This window comes from Cydia amplana, chromosome 3 (genome assembly GCF_948474715.1).
Source record: "Cydia amplana chromosome 3, ilCydAmpl1.1, whole genome shotgun sequence".
In the NCBI taxonomy this organism is placed as follows: Eukaryota; Metazoa; Arthropoda; class Insecta; order Lepidoptera; family Tortricidae; genus Cydia; species Cydia amplana.
Genome location: NC_086071.1, coordinates 18,555,298 through 18,572,599, shown reverse-complemented (window position 1 = coordinate 18,572,599; position 17,302 = coordinate 18,555,298). Strand labels below are relative to the sequence as shown.

The window sequence follows — 17,302 nt, the reverse complement described above, 5'->3', positions numbered from 1 at the left end:
ACATAATTATGTACCAACTTTAAAAAAGTTAACTGTCCTACCGGCATTTAAGCGACCTTATAACAGGCGTGGCTCACTCCGCGATTTCGTCGCGTCGCTACAAGTAAGTACATGCAGCCCACACCAATAATAGACTCGTTTTGTTAGAGAGTGAACCTTCTGTACCCAGTACTATCATTTATTCTGTGCCCATAATAAATAATTCGACTGTGTTTTAAATCTACATATTTTAATTCACCTTAAATTAATAAAGACTAAATAACAATAAAGTGATAAAGTTTTATGATTTCCATTCCACTGCCTCCGATGATCTCTTTTCAAATGGGAAAGTCTGTTTATACCTTGCTATGCCTAGACTCACAAATGCTGAAACAAACAAACGTAATGAATTAGGTATCCTTTACTTTGATATGATAACATGTCCAACGTATCATTTTTTTTTATAATCATTTACAGTAGAGTCCGGTTATAACGACGCCCAAGGGACCGCCGATATTACGTCGTACTAAGCGGACGTCGCACTAAACGAACTACCAATTTTAATATGTATATTTTTTTAATCAAAATAATGACATCATTTTGTATTTATTAATACTTATGTGACAATCAACGAAAAAAAAAACATTTTAATTAAAATATTAATTTACGTTAGTATTACCTACAACACTTGGTTTTAAAACTTTTAAGGGTCAATTTCAACAGTACTAGTTTTTTGTGTCATTCCGGTGTAATTCTTTATTTACGTTTCTTCGTTGTTTCTTTTAATGTCAATCGACACCTCAGACTGTTCTTTGATAAGCCTCTTACAGAGCACTTGATATCTTAAGCCTTTTGAGAATTATCGGAGATTAAAAAAATTGACTCGCACGTGAATGATAAGTATACACAGGAATGATATAACACTCCACCTAAATGACATTTTTCCACCGGAATGAAGAAAATGACTCGCACTTGAATGATAAGTATGCAAAGGAATGATATAACACTCCACCTAAATGACATTTTTCCCAACGGAATGAAAAAAATAAACACAGGAATGATATATATACACTAAAATGAGAAAAATGCTAAGAACTGCCTAAATCAGCCAAGTTCAATAATTAACCGAAAATGTATTTCGAATGCCCATGTTCAATCTAGCATATCGAGTATTTCTTTAAAAAGTGCCACTTTTACTAAATTATGGGCACAATTTATGGTACTTCTACTCGAGATAACAAGCTCTTTCAATTTAAAAACGAAAAAATTGACCCACAAATTTAATAGGTAAAATTTTAGAATTTCCATTTGAGTTACCGCAATACAAAGCCTATAGAAATAAGCAATACAGTATAAAAGAACTAAGGTTATTTTTTGTTGGAAATTAAAAAAAAGCTCGTTATTTCGATTTGAAATACATAACATAATAATTATGTGCCCAAAATTTATATTTCGTAAAAGTGGAATTTTATTAAGAATATTAATACAAAGCCTCTGCAACAAACGCCAAGCTGAGCCTGAGCTACTCAAAGCTTAACCGTCGAGCCTGACGGACGCTAGTAATTTAAAGAGTTACCCTTAAATCAACAACGCGTACAAATAAAAAATGTATCAAACAACTACTAACTAGTACCTACTACTAGTTATCACTTTTTATATTGTAGTATTTGAGATAAACAATTACTTTTTATATAGTTATCTACTTATAAATATTTCGTATACCTATTCCCAGCTGGACAATAGACACTGTAGATGTGAAGTACAAGAATACTTTTAACAAAACAGTTGATATTATTCATATTTAAAGAGTTTTATATTTTGATCCACTTATAATTTAGACACATTAAAAATCAACATTATATATGGATTACATATTTCAAAATCAATGGAAATATTATTAAAAAAGGCTCTCAAACATGCAACCAGATATTAAAATGTGCAAATGTGTAATTTAACCTTATAAAGCTGCTGCATTACACGGAAGAAAAAACTAGAAAATTTGTAGTTAATGAATAGTAAACGAAGCTATATTTTTACCATAAATATCTTTAGCATCCTTAAACTAGGAACAAATTACTTTGGGATCAATAACATTAGTATCACATTATCAACATCTAGCATACTAACAAGGCCATGATTGACTTAAATACAAATTAAAATTAACAACAAATTGCTTTTACGTAACTTATACTACTATCACATTAATTGTCACCACTTGTTAATCATTATCTTCGCCTATACTCGAAATACTACATCAAATATTTCTAAAATATGTCTAAGTCAGAAGAATCTGCGTCACTTTCAAATACATTAGATTTTTCCTGATTGACACGTCTTACTGCTGACAAATTTTCCATGTTCCTGGCTTCTTCCTGTTCAGAAAACAGTTTGCTGTCAAATTCGGCTTCAAAAAATGAACTCGATGGTATTACTTCTTCTAAAACCTGATTCTCATAATGTGTTAGCAATGACCTACTGATTATAGAGCCAGTTGACTCTTTTTCACTATCCTTACTAATCCGAGATAAACTTGATACTGAACCTTTACCTGGTTTTGCTAAAGACGTAGGTATTTTGGACGTTGAGGGACCACATTTAGTTTTGGTACATGTTTGGCCTTGAGGAAACTTTTTGGCGATGAGCTTAATAATTGGTCCTTTAAAATCCTCGGGGTACCAACAGGTTTTGATGGTGAAACCTTCGATTCTGATGTCTTTGACTTTAGCTACAAGTTTGCCTTTACCGTGTTGCATGACTTTAGTTTTAGATAATGTTGTCATTCGCTCAGAGGCAGGTATTGTTTCTTTAACCGTGACCTTCGACATGTCATGTACGTTTATGTGTTTTTGGTAGTATTAGAATATCGGACATTTTAACGGGCGTCAGTTTCACCAAACTCTCACTTGATTTGACGTTCTTAGTCTTACTGGATTTTTTTGAAGGTTGCATATTTATAGCCGGTACAATTCTGCTTTGCTTATTTTTGGTCACTGCATTATTTGGTTGAAGCTCATTACCACGGTTTGGAGCCGAGTCATGAAAACCCAAATGTTTACCGTGAGGGCATCTGATTGCATTATTTTTGCACTCTGGTTCAGTGCATGAAAGGCATCGAAGTGCCAAGCGACTTTCTGTTTCTTTCATCCATACGACTTGATGTACCGGCATAGTTCCGGGAAAAGTCTTTAAGTTCTTAGGTAACAGCCAATCTTTTTCAGTTACTTCGTAGTCTTGGACTATTTTGATTTTCACTCGTTGAACCCTAGACTGAAAAATTTGGACCAAAGCATCGATATCAGGGATGTCATTTCCAAAGGAGACCATTTTATCGGCAGCCGTCTTTAAAATACCACCAATCCCGTCCGCAGCACCTTTTCCGTGTCCGCATTCGCAATAGTTCCAAATTATGTTTGTCTTTGATTGAATCTTATTTTGTCGGACTTGGCGGGGGCATGGCAGTGCCCCCAAATAATACTTAAACACAAAAGTGAAGCTACTTTTGATAGCATTCCGGTGTTATTTTTCATTCTGGTGGGTATTAAAGCCATTTTACTACACCGAAATCACCGGAATGAAATTGGTGGAATGATAAACCGAGGTGAAATAAAATTATAAAAAAATAACTAAATCCCACATTCTTTAACTATCGCGACATTTAAACTCACAAGTACAAAATACACGATCTGTAAATATTTGAAAAATAACAAATATGAAACAAAAAACATATAGCAAACTCCGGAATGATATTTTTTTTGTCCCCGTAACATCGAAATGACATGACTCACGTGTGTAGCGGATCTATTCGGCATCACTTCGACGTCTTCTTGCGGTGAGAGCCGCGGCACAACTGACTCTCAAAGTGCGCAGGAGGCGGGGGGGCGTACGAAGTCAAACTTAGCCAGTAAACGTCGATGAAATTTGTCCGCGGTAATAAGGATTATTTTGCCGGACAAATTTCTTTACGCATAATAAGGGGGTTTATTAAAGAGTTAGTAAGCAAGTAATATTTTAAAGGGTTCTTTATTGATATGGTATTATAATGAACTAAAAACTAATTTGATATCTTGTATAGTTTTAGAGTTATGCGGCATTAAACAAGAATAACTGGGTTCCGGACAACCCACCTGAATGAAAAATTGGGCCTTTATTATTTTTTTTCAATGATTCAATTATTTAATATTTTAATATTAGCTATTGCCCGAGGTCGATAGCTAAGAGATGTTTCCAAAAAAAAATAGTATATGACTATTTTGACTTTCTGCACCAGCGTTTTCAGTCTTGCCATCAAATTTTATTGCTTGGGATATTCACCCTTAAATGCAGAGACTTGTGTGTTTAAAATAAGCCACTTTTGTAAGTTCGCGTACTCACTCATCATCCGCAAATTACTCGAATCCCGTAAAATAAAAAGTCGTAATTTTTAGGGATCTAATCAAGGTGATAATCGTACATCGACAATCAAAAAATAAATAAGTTTTTTTGTCAAACATTTCAATTTTGACTCAAGCCTTTATCGCGGACTGTTTACTTTTGTTTCAACAAGCAACCTACATAGGTATACTCAATTGAGATAATTCTTACAAACCCAAACTCAATTAGGATGCGTTGCATTGTTTTATCAAACAGTTCCTATGGCCACCTCCAGCTCGAAGGTCCCAAAATATTGCATTGTCACCCAACTTACATAATTATGTATGTGAAGTTTAAGCTCAATTGAATAATGCGAATTGGGTTTTATTTAGTTTGTAAGATTACGAAAAGTCACAGTTTTTCATCTTGCTGCGTATAGGCAAAGGGGGGAGGGAGTTGGGTGCGCGGGACAGAGTAAGCTTCTTACCAACAATTTATTTGTAAAAATTACGTCGCTCGTCGTTGTAACCGGACTTGACGGATGGATTTTGTGTCAATTTCCGTCGTTAAAAGCGGTCGGTCGTTATAAGCAGAGTCGTAATAAACGGTTGTACTTTCATAGTAGCTCATACTAAAACCAAACAAGTGCTTATACTTACGTCGCTATAAGCGGTTGGTTGTTATATGCGAAGTCGTACTAATCGGACTCTACTGTATTTACAAACAAGATATACAGGATGGATTTTCTTTTTGGGTCAGTGAGGGCAGCTACCAGATCTCGTGCTGCTACGAGAAAACGGTCTTAGAAGACCTTCCCTCGATTTCAAATTAATGAAGATTGGCTTTTACAGATTTTGAAAAAAAAACATACAGGATGGGAGAAAAACGTCATTTTTGACAAACTCTTTTTTTGATGCCAATCGATCCCATTCCTATTCAGGATCAAAAGCTTGTATGGAACCAAATAAAAATTTCCGGCTAGAAAAGCCACAAATCGAGGAAAACTTTTCCCATACAATTTGTATGAAAATGAAAACTTTTATTTTTCACATGCTATTTTTGTATGCCAATCGATTCCATTCCTATCCAGTATCAATAGTTTCCTAGGGGTCAACTTTCGATAATGTACTAAAAAGGCACAAATTAATAAAAACTTTTGCATACATTTACTATGGAGAAAACGTGAAATTTAATTCACATTTTTCTATCTGCCAAATCAGTCCTGTTACATTTAAGGATCATAATACTGTATGAAGACATTGCTGTAAGACTGAAGGGCGAGATAGAAAATTGTGAATAAAATTTCACGTTTTCTCCATAGTAAATGTATGCAAAAGTTTTTATTAATTTGTGGCTTTTTAGTACATTATCGAAAGTTAACCCCTAGGAATCTATTGATACTGGATAGGAATGGAATCGATTGGCATACAAAAATAGCATGTGAAAAATAAAAGTTTTCATTTTCATACAAATTGTATGGGAAAAGTTTTCCTCGAATTGTGGCTATTCTAGCCGGAAATTTTTTTTTGGTTCCATACAAGCTTTTGATCCTGAATAGGAATGGGATCGATTGGCATCAAAAAAAAAGTTGTGTTTTTTTCAAAATCTGTAAAAGCCAATCTTCATTAATTTGAAATCGAGGGAAGGTCTTCTAAGACCGTTTTCTCGTAGCAGCACGGGATCTGGTAGCTGCCCTCACTGACCCAAAAAGAAAATCCATCCTGTATACAGTGTATTAATAAAATAAATTAAAAACTAGCTTAAATCTAAAATTATTTTTATTATTGAAAGGGGAAGAGGTTGAAATTGATGACTTCCGTATTTTGTGTACATTTATCCTCCTAAGGCCCAAGGTCCTCCCTACAGTACTTTTTCAGTTTGATGAATATTAAATAATATTCAATTGGAACATTCGCTTTTCGCCGATTTAACCTTTTGGACGCCAATGACCGATATATCCGCACCGTAGGTTCAACCCCAACGCCCCCTGCAGGGGTTCCGCAAGAATTTAGAACACTATGCTTTAGTCGCCTCGAAAAATGTTACTATGCCGCAACCGTATTGTAGGGTTCCATCAAGTATTTCGCTTTCCAAAACGGTTCCGTCAAAAAATAAAGATTGAGAACCGCTAGCATAGGAGGTTACTTAAGAGTTATTTTTATCAAATGCACCAAATAAAATTTTAATTTTTAATGTTATTAATTTGTCCTGAAATAATGGACTTGTAATTATAACTAAGGGGTGACTACATTTTCACATAAGGCTTGTTAAATAATATCTTACTTTACAAATTTGGGAACTAATCAGAATATTTTATCAAATACTAGCGACCCGCCCCGGCTTCGCACTTCTAACAAATTATACATAAACCTGCTTCTTGAATCACTCTATCTATTAAAAAAACCGCATCAAAATCCGTTGCGTAGTTTTAAAGATCTATGCATACATACAGACAGACGGAGGGAAGCGACTTTGTTTTATACTATGTAGTTATTTAGTTTTGTTTTTCCATAAACACAAACAGATGTCATATTATATTCGGCCTAAAGAAAATTCGGCCTCAACCAATGGAGGGATTCCTCACTTAGTCACTTAATTTGCAAAAACTACTATAGTATAAATATACTATAAAATAAATATAGTACTATACTATAGGAGTAACAGGAACTGTGGTGCAATACTAGTTTTGTAAATTCTGCCTACTTTCTTTCTTACAGCTTTTAAAAACAACTTTTACAGTTAACACGATTTACTTACTGAGGGAAAAAGTAGAAACCAGTATTCTTCCAGGCAGAGTTTTGTTTTTAAACGCTAAATTTGCAAGGTAACCTCCAATTCCGATCAGGCCAACAGCTCCGACAATCCTGCAGCCCAAACAGTCGCGAGGCGCTGCCTCCTCGGTTTTCGAGGACATTTTAAAGAAATATACTTGGATATTGCTTTATTATTATGTAAAAAAACTCATAATTTTAAAGAATGTTTTGCTGTTTTGATCATGGACCTAGAATATTACGGACGGACTGTCACCTAAGACAAACTGTGACACTGCAATGGCGGACGGTTTGAATGTGTGCGTGTAGACAAGTGTTACCATGTAACACAAATTCTCCCCTAATGGTGAAACAATTATTTTTAATATCGTCCTTGTTTTCAAATAAAAAAATTAGGACAGTTTTACGTTAGACAATAAAAAAGGTGTGTACGTATCTGATTTTATAGGTCTTGAAAATGCGGAATATTGCACAATTACTTTGTGCAAACATTATTTTCAATACCTAATGATATTTAGCATCGTAATGAAATGAGTTCGTCATGTTTTTTTTAATTTATACATTTAACTTGAAACATATCTGGTTTTCAACAAAAAAATTATAATACATAACAAACAAACGTTAAGTATCGCTCCTTAGTATCGGGAAATTACCATACCGACCTAGTTTCAAATGCACAATCAATAATTTAACCATTTACCTAAATGATCTCTTAATACATAATGATTTAATAAGAAGGGTATCAATTACCCTACTTTCGGGAAATTACCCTATTCATGTTACTGGTCACACTCCTGTTTTGCAGTTTGATAATTTATAAACAACAAATTATCGTGATTTTACGTACTAATTGATAAACTTAAGTATGAAAAGTTATTCCGTGACTTTTTTTCTTTCGATCGGTACAATTCTAGCAGGATTTAACTACGCATGCCGGCATATTTTATATTTTTCTTCGACATGTTTACTTCAATGACGTTTCGATTCGTCTGACGGCAAACTGGTGGATGTGGGCTGTCAATGTGTGTATATCACGCGTAAATACTTAGAAACTGGTGGATGTTGGAATCACAGTTGTGTTGTAAGCGAAACTCTGTCCGTAATATTATAGGTTCATGGTTTTGATTTTCCTTTTTAAACGTCAATGTCATGTGGTCATGTCAGTGTCACATTGTTAGCTGTCATGCAATGTCAAACGCGTTTAGTTATTGCTATTTGTTATTCCGAAATTCAGCTCAGTTATATTTCTATAGCCCCCTCCACACTCGTGCACGAATCGCGGCGCGAAGCCGCGAACGCGAGTGTGGAATGTGGAGTCGATTTCGCAGATCTACGATCTTGACTCCATACTCGCGTTTATAGGGGGCTTATGGTCACTTAATAAATTCAGATAAAATATTTTGAAACACACCCAACTTGTCAGTATAAAAAGGCACGAAATTAAAATTTTATGTGGAATAAGTCAACTCTTCGCGCCTACATAATTATAAATTTGCCGCCTTTTTCAACTGACAAGTTCGCTGTGCCAGTGTAGTTTGGCAAGCCATTTCCGTCACTAAAAAAGGCGGCAAACTTTAAAAATGTAGGTGAAAAGGGTTGTCCTTCCATAGAAAATTTGAATTTCACGCCTTTTTCTACTGGCAAAGTGGGTTGCCAGAGTATATTAGATATTCCATAAAAGCATAATGTAAGACCAAAGAAAGTCTGCAGCGCCAGATTAAAAGTAGTTTTTAAAAATCAGTATGTGACAACACCACAGAAAATGGATAAAATAGTCTTGATACTTGTGAAATTTCTACCATATTTACCGTCTATGAAAAAAATAAGTTATACATTATGGTTAAATAAATTTAATTTCAACTATAGCTGTCACTAATATATGTGTACATATATACTAATATATTGATAAATAATATTGGGAGAATGTGACATTTGGCTTCATCAAAATTATTGAGCTTTTGTAATATCCGTGACGGCCTAGTGGTAAATAGGTACAGAGGGCATCTTTCTCTTTTACTCCCATTAAGGCGTAATTAGATTGACAGAGAAAGATAAAAAAACCTACTAGGTGTGTTCAATTTTCTGTGAAACCTTAGTCTAAACCAATATTATATTTTACGTCACCCTAGAAGCGCGAAGAAGCGAGAAGAAAATCTCACTTCCTGGCCAAGGCAAAACGTAAAACTTTAGACAAACCACGGGCGGTAATTCGTAAAACCCCAGATCGCATATTTATGGCCCTCACCTTCGGTTCGGGCCACAAACACCTGTGATCTGGGGCATTTACCAATTCACTTACCTAGGTATTTAATGTACTAATCTACATATGGTGCAAGTATTAGAATGTTTCATTCCACTTACCCGTCATCAACTCCAAATTTTGTAAACATCGTCGTTTATGAGCTTGAATCGCCTCGTGCTGATTTTTTACTAATGTAAAATTATTCGTCATGCCGAAAAGTAACTCCCGCACGCCGGTTTTGTAAGGTTTCACCATGTTTTTTCCGTTCATCACAAAACACAACGAATATTTAAATGATTTTGACAAACACATACCATAGTGAATGACGTTTACTGACTGCTAAAAAACATTGCCATATATAGTTTTTTAATTCGCTGTCAGATTATTGCGCTGCAGACTTTCTTTGGTCTTACTCTACAGATTTTTCCATATTAAAAGACAGTGTCAATCGATTCGTTTTAAAGTTATAGCAGACGGGCGTAGTGACCGCGACCTTGGTCCGGTCAGTATATCTCTTTCTTGCTCTCATAGCTGCATCTAGGGTTTGCAATCCGGATCCGAAATGTATGATATTATCCGGGTCTGGATCCGGATCCGCGGATCTTCCCATACATTTCATATCCGTCGTGCAAACCCTAGCTGCATTAGAGATGGGCGCCGACCCCTAAAATCGCGGCGGCGGCGCGCCGGAAAATAGAGGCCGGCGGCGGCGTGGCCATGGATTTTGATGACCTTGGATACCTATGGCTCCTTAAAATCATTCTTTTTTATGATATACGAGGCAAACGAGCAGACGTAATACCTAACGGTAAGCGATTACCGTCGCGAGTAAGTGCGTTGCCGGCCTTTAATATGAGAATACGCTCTTTGCTTGGAGGTTTGAAGGTCGTATCAGTCCGGAAATACCGCAGGCTTACTCCACAATCCACATTTCACAGTTTAGCTGTGCGAGGTAGGAAGTTTCTGGAGAAACGCACAAGAACTGCCAACCATCTACCTAAGTGGTGAAGATAGAAATCTTGTCGCGAAGGGCGATCGCGGAACGAAACGGCAGGGAAACAAATTCCTCATAGCACTCCCCGTTGTACATGTACCTAGACATGCCATGGAAAATGCAAAGTGAGTCTACATCTGTACGCAGCGCATAGGCATCAAGCCCATCTGAATTATTACGATGGCAACTGCCAATTTCTCACTTTTCGTTGGATGCAGCCCAGAGGGAGAAGCTGGTACTGGGGTGCCCTGCCCACTGATGATCTAGAACAGTATTCAATGTGTCGGCAAACCCGTGCCTTATAAAGCTGTAGGAGGTGGGCCAGTGTGATACTGTCTCGATCTGTTGAGCACACCGATGCATTTTTGAGACTAATTTGGCCTGACCCTCTAAAAGGCCGCAGAACTTCACTCACTCACTCGAGATGTCGTCGAATTAAAGAAGTATTTACCTACTTAGAAGTACTTACGCACTGAGCTTTAATTGGTTGAACCGGACATTCGCTATACAGCTCTCCTACTGCGATATATTAGCGGCGCGGCTCTCCCGTCACCCAGTGTCGAGTTGGACGCAAAGAGCTTACCCATTTCCTATGTGCAGAGACGGAAAAGATGGCGTGCAGTATTTCTCCTGGATAGCTTTGACAAGAGACCCGAACGCACGAGTTCCCGAAGGAAGGTGCTCTAACTTATGCTTTGCTTATGCTTTGGCAACTACCTACTCTTTTGAAGGACCTGGAGGCAAAGTTAAACTCGTTTTTTAACGCGCTAGTCTAATTTATGAATTGAAATATTAATAATGCGCTATTTGTCGAATTGTATCCACATATCTATCGTAACTAGATATTATATCGAAGTCTGATGCGCTCCGATAGCGACCCGTAACTCTCGCTAGTTGGAGCTGGAGTACACGGCGTCACGCCGGGCTTTGGTCAGGCGGCGGCGGCGGCGCGCCGCGGTCTGACGGCGCGGCGCCCATAGCTAAGCTGCATCCTTAACAGACGTGTGGCGGAACACCTTCCACTCGATTGAACCTGACCTCGGGACCGAACCAAGGTCGCAATCCGGTATGCCCGCCTGTTATAGCTTTTAATAACGTGGCGTTAAAAACAAGTCAAAAGTTAAAATTTTACAATCGCTTTCTTGTTTCTATTAAACTTATAGAGTCTGCTGTGCGGAAAGAGAAGAGTCGTGGAATGTATTGGGCCCCATACATTTAACGACTCTTCTCTTTCCGCACAGACTCTACATTATTATTTTATCGTTTCACTTTGTTTTACCGAATCTGTAGAGGATGGATCGAGAACATTACAATTCGCTCATTTTATGTAAAACAAAAGGTTTACATAAATAAACAGGAAGCAAAGTGTAATTTTGGCGATAAAACTTTGCTGTTTTACCCAACAAGGCGGAATTCCCCCAGATTTCCCGTAAGGTCCCTTATTATTATTTTAAGGTCCCTTTTACGATGTTGTTTCGGTACTAAAAACGCGTTAGCCTCACTCGAGACGATATTCAAATAATAGGGTAACAACACCAGTGGCCAGCCAGGTACCAGTAGTCAGCCTTTTGAGTCGTTTATTGGTCATAAATAAGTATCTGGTATATTCGTTTAAACAAATCACGAGTACTCAAATAGGAGCTTTGATTCCTTATTGGTTAATACGTCACACGACAGGTGCGGTGAGGGAACGGGGGGAAGAAATATACTCGTTCATACAGGTGCTGTTAGTCGACGAGTGCAATAGTGTCATGTCCGCCATATTTTTTACTGCACGTGGTTGTTCTCTTAACAGGCAAGAAAAACTATGTTTTAATGTTAGAAGTTATTGTTTTTGTTAATGATTGGTTTATTTATTAGTTTATCTATTAAATTGAATTATATGTGAATGAAAATATCAATATTTCACTTATAAATTGAGGGGGCTGGCCACTGGATAACACTTTTTTCCAAAGAATCCAGTGCCCAGCCCCCCACGGCTGACCTTTGGGTTATTCGTTTATTTTATTATTTTCGAGCCAATGCGACCGTTAGGACCGTTAAATTTACATTTTCAAATTATTTAGGCATGCCCTAGTCAATTTAAAATAAAACCCAGTAGTCAGCCGCATTTGAAATAACGTTTTAATGCGGCTGACCACTGGGTTTCGCTGATCCAGTACTCAGCCATTGACCTTGCTTGGTACGTCGCCGTCAAAAATATGTCCACATTTTTAAACCCTATCTCATTGAAATAAGGTTCAAAAGTATAAACATATTTTTGACGTTAACTATACATAACTATCATTTTGCTTTTTCCTGGTCGGTATAATATGACTTTGTTTATTAATGATAAAATGATAATTAGATCTGAATAGATTCATTTAATTATTTTTTACCGAATGCCTACTAGGAACATAATTATATATTAGGATTTACCTAGTTAATTTTTGACGGATTAATTATTAGAAAATAAATATTGCGACTCTTAGTTTGAAAGAATTGTGTTAGTTAAGTACCTATGGCCAACAAATTTCGTGTCATAAGAATTGTATGTACCTATAAGATTTTTTTTATTAAATAAATAAACATGTAAGTAATACATATAAGCAAAAAATAAACTAAAATTGAAAACTACAACTAACTACAATAACAGTAACTAAAATTATAAATAAAATATAGATATTATAACATCGTTGATTTTGATATAAATATTAGTGATTTTGATCTAATTATTATGAATAGTTTATATAGGCTGAGTACTGGGTACACAGAGGTTGCGTACTGGATTTTGGAGGCTGACTACTGGAGAAAAGGGCCACTTTTTGTTTAAACTTAATTAGAGATATTATAAAGAGGATTGTTATTTTATTAAATATTTTGTTTTAAAACTATGATAAACAATTGATCTAACCATGTCATTTGTTTAATTATCCGACTAATCCTGTAGAAATGCCGAACGTTCAAACTTAAAAAAGTCGTTATAAGGCTGACTACTGGTGCCTTTACCCTAAATTTCGTTTTAACAAAACTTCTGGCACTTAAGGCAACAGCTTGGTCGCTATTATTGAAGGTTACCGAGCTTTGGGTGAACCAGGGCTAGGTATAACCGCCAATTTCGAGTATCTTTTTCTGTCACTCTTGTTACTAATACGCCTTCGTTAGAGTAAAAGAGAAAGATCCCCGAAATTGCGAATGTCGGTTATACCGGTCAGCCCCCAGAGGGCCTAGCCAAGATGACAATCATACACAGACGAACACCAAATAAAATAAAATATATTTATCTCAGGATGACAGATAGGTACTACAAAAAGTCACGTAGCTATGCTGGCCATACATACATTATGTAATTTTCTATTAGCATTTTCTGCTAACGATTGTTTTCTTGGCTTGGCCCTGAAAGGGCCTACCGCCAACATAGAAAAATGGAAAAACGTTGAATGCCTCTTTGTCTCTCGAATAGGCAACATCGATAGAGACGCAGCCGCAGACGCAGCAGCGACAGTATCTCGCGGCGAGATAGACTACCCGTCCATCTTTTATTATTATAGTTAGAAAAAGACGGGTAGTCTATCTCGCCGCGAGATACTGTCGCGCCAATCATGTGCTAGGCCTGATCGCATACCTAATTTAGATTTTTCGATGATGACGGTAAACGGTACTGTAGGCTCTCAGTTTCACTGCTCGTTCGACTGTTGTCAGAGGTCAGTGGGGCGACACTGTTACTTTCAGGCATTCTCGGATCCGTTCGGCTCAGCATTGCTCCGAGCAATTATTAGGGTTGGCACAACTTAACGTTCCTTTGCGTGTACGACCACAGATATGATAATGACTTGAATTTTGACAACCCTAAATAGCCGAAAGGGATCTATTACTTATTATGTGCCTCTGTAAGAAATCATAATAGCACCCTTCAGCTATTGTCTCTGACTCTCGACCTAGTTTCGAACTGCGATCTTGTTTCGAACGCCACTCGGCACGGATTGTCGATGGTAGTGATAGCTTCAGGAAGTCAACAGGTTAGGTACTTAGGGCCCTTTCCAGCCATATTCGAACTTTAAGATACCTACGTCAAATATAAGATATTGAAACGATATGGATCGGATATATCAGTGTCAAACAAGTGTCAAAAGTGACGTTTCTTCAAACAAATGCGTCACTTTTGACACTTGTTTGACACTGATATATCCGATCCATATCGTTTCAATATCTTATGTTTGACGTACCTATCTTAAAGTATATTCGAACTTTATCTCTTCCAGACAACCTTTAGGCAAACGCACGGATAGTGAATGCGCGTTTTTTCCTCTTTGTAGCGAAGAGTGCCTACGAACAGTGGACCCGCCTAGCGGGTCGCTGGCAGTGAATGTGATAATACTTATGTAATTTTATAGATATGCAACATTACTTAGGTATACCTACTGAATGATGACGTCACTTTTAGCAGCGGGAGTGCACCGCAGGCGACGTGTTCAATAAAATAACTTTAGGGCCGATTTAGACGGCGCGCGAACTCGCATGCGATTTTAGTTACATTGCGGACTGTTGGTTACGTCAAATTCAACCGACCGATCAAAACCCGCAATGTAATGAAACTCGCATGCGAGTTCTCGCTCCGTCTAAATGAGCCCTATACAACGACAGTTGAGATTTCGTCTACCTCCAGGGGATATAGAAATAGATAATGACTCAACTCAGAACAGGAAACATATAAATACCTACAAACTATCATTACGAAAAGTTGTGTTGTATTAATAATGAATGCAATAATTGTTTCAATATATCATAATAATCAATACCTTTTCAATCCTTCAAGAACGTAGTAATCAAATTTCCTACTACGTTTTGTCTCATTTTATACACCAGTCTATAATGTCCCCGTTTGACGGTATCAATTATGTTTTGTTTCTTTACCTATTATCTTGTATTTAAACGTTACGTGAACATTACCATGTGTTAAAATAATAATTATAAAATGTAACCAATATTACTTTCTACAACAAAATTTATAGTGCATAACCATAACATAACAATAGGGAGAATTTCCTTAAACAATAGCCAATTTTATTTATGTAATGTATGACTGGCTACATCATTACGCACCACATACATTGGCGGTATTATAATATATGTCCCCGCTGGGTACAGATGGGAATAGGTGCATTCATATAAATTATTCCCACCTGTCCCGCCGGGACAAATGTGAATAATCTTGGCTATGCCAAGAAATAAGTAATGGAACAGAACTTATACTCGCTCTTTTTTCTAACCCCCTTATTCAATAAAACTTTACCGGCCTGATTTAGTTAAATTATGTTTTATCCCTTTCTTACATATACATAAGTCAAAATGACAGATAAAGGGGTCAAACAGATTACTGTGTTATCGTCTTTCCTGTAGACATACACAAGAGTTAAGGGCGTGAAAAGGTCCTCCTTTTATTTAGAGAACTATGATAAAATCATTACTTACATGCCCACAAGCTGTTAACTATTACCCACAGGAGAGAAAAATGTACAGTTCGCGCGAACACACTAGTTTTCTTAGAATAAATTTAAAAATTACCTCGGGTGAGACTTGAACTCACGGCCTCTGGATACGACTTTGGTTAGAAAGTGGAAAATGAATCCCAAGATTTTTTATTTAAAAGTAAAATAGAATATCGTAATGAATTCACCCTCGAATAAGATGTAGCCATTAAGATTTACATTATTCCTTAAATTTTCCTTTACTCTCCTTGTTATCACTGACAAAAAAGCCCATTTAAGGAAATTAGGCCATAATTACCTACTTTCAGTAATGTTATGAGGATATTATCTTTGTTTCATTTTTCTGCGGATTTGGCGGGAGTCCAATGGAAATAAGTTTTTTAACCATAACACTTAAAACTCTCGCGTTTTGTACACATATTTAATTACACAAACGGGTCTACCACGGGTCTACGGGTCGGGTTTTTTTAACCATATTCTCGAGATGTCTTTAGATCTGATCTATTATTTTAGTTTAAAAGATAATTTAAAAATAGAGATTTGATATAATTGAAATACATATTCTACAAGCCACTCGTTTGTTAGTACCTACATATATATATTGAAATTGTTTGCCTAGCTAGGTAATATATACAGGTGACAGGTAGAGCTACCTACCTGTAAGATACTTTTAAATGTATGTATAATGTTACTTGCTAACTAGTACACTGTTCATTTATATATCTATATCTAATACCTTTAAACGAGAAATTCTTGTTTGTTTATAAATTTATTTATAAACTTATATATTTCGGCGATCCCGGAAACAGCTCTAACGATTTTGATGAAATTTGGTATATGGGGGTTTTCGCGGGGGCAAAAAATCGATCTAGCTAGGTCTTATCTCTGGGAAAACGCTCATTTTTGAGTTTTTATATGTTTACCGAGCAAAGCTCGGTCTCCCAGATATTTAAACTTAATTTCGTCAACTTATTCCAAAATACACGTTTGTTATTTAATTTGGCCTTATTTTCCTAAACGATTAAAATTACAAAATCTTGATCACCAAACGTTCACTTTAAGCGTATATACATACTTGAAACGGTTTAAGTTTGCCGTTTTACAGCCAAACAATCCATTCAAAAACCAACTTTGTATCCAGCATTTAAGGTTCAATTTTCAACCAGTTGTATCGCAAAGTTAGCCATACACTTACAGTAAAATAGAGACAGTTGAACATCGCGGCAGTTGCGACCCGTAGCTCGAGAGCGCTGTACGCGCGACGGAACCAGTAGCGGCATTTGTTTGTTTACAAATATGACACGTCAAAAACCAGACACGGTTTAAAGTGAAGTATCAGTTAATAAAGTGAAAAAAAAAAACTCATCATATCAAATGCGCCATCAGGTTCGAAGCCCTACCTGTACCTGACACTTTAAAAGTGAAAAATTGTGTTTTCAAGAAGTGTAACTAGTGTTTTCAAGAAGTGTAACTAGTGTTTACAATTAAGTGTAACTAA

General features: G+C 36.6%; 1 long non-coding RNA gene across 1 annotated transcript; it reads right to left on the bottom strand.

Moving 5' to 3' along the window:
• Positions 1–212: 212 nt before the first annotated feature.
• Positions 213–7,314, bottom strand: LOC134662979 (uncharacterized). The gene is made up of 2 exons (XR_010098112.1): positions 7,087–7,314; positions 213–366 (listed from the first exon to the last, which is right to left on the bottom strand). It is a non-coding gene; the product is annotated as an uncharacterized LOC134662979 (long non-coding RNA).
• Positions 7,315–17,302: the final 9,988 nt, after the last annotated feature.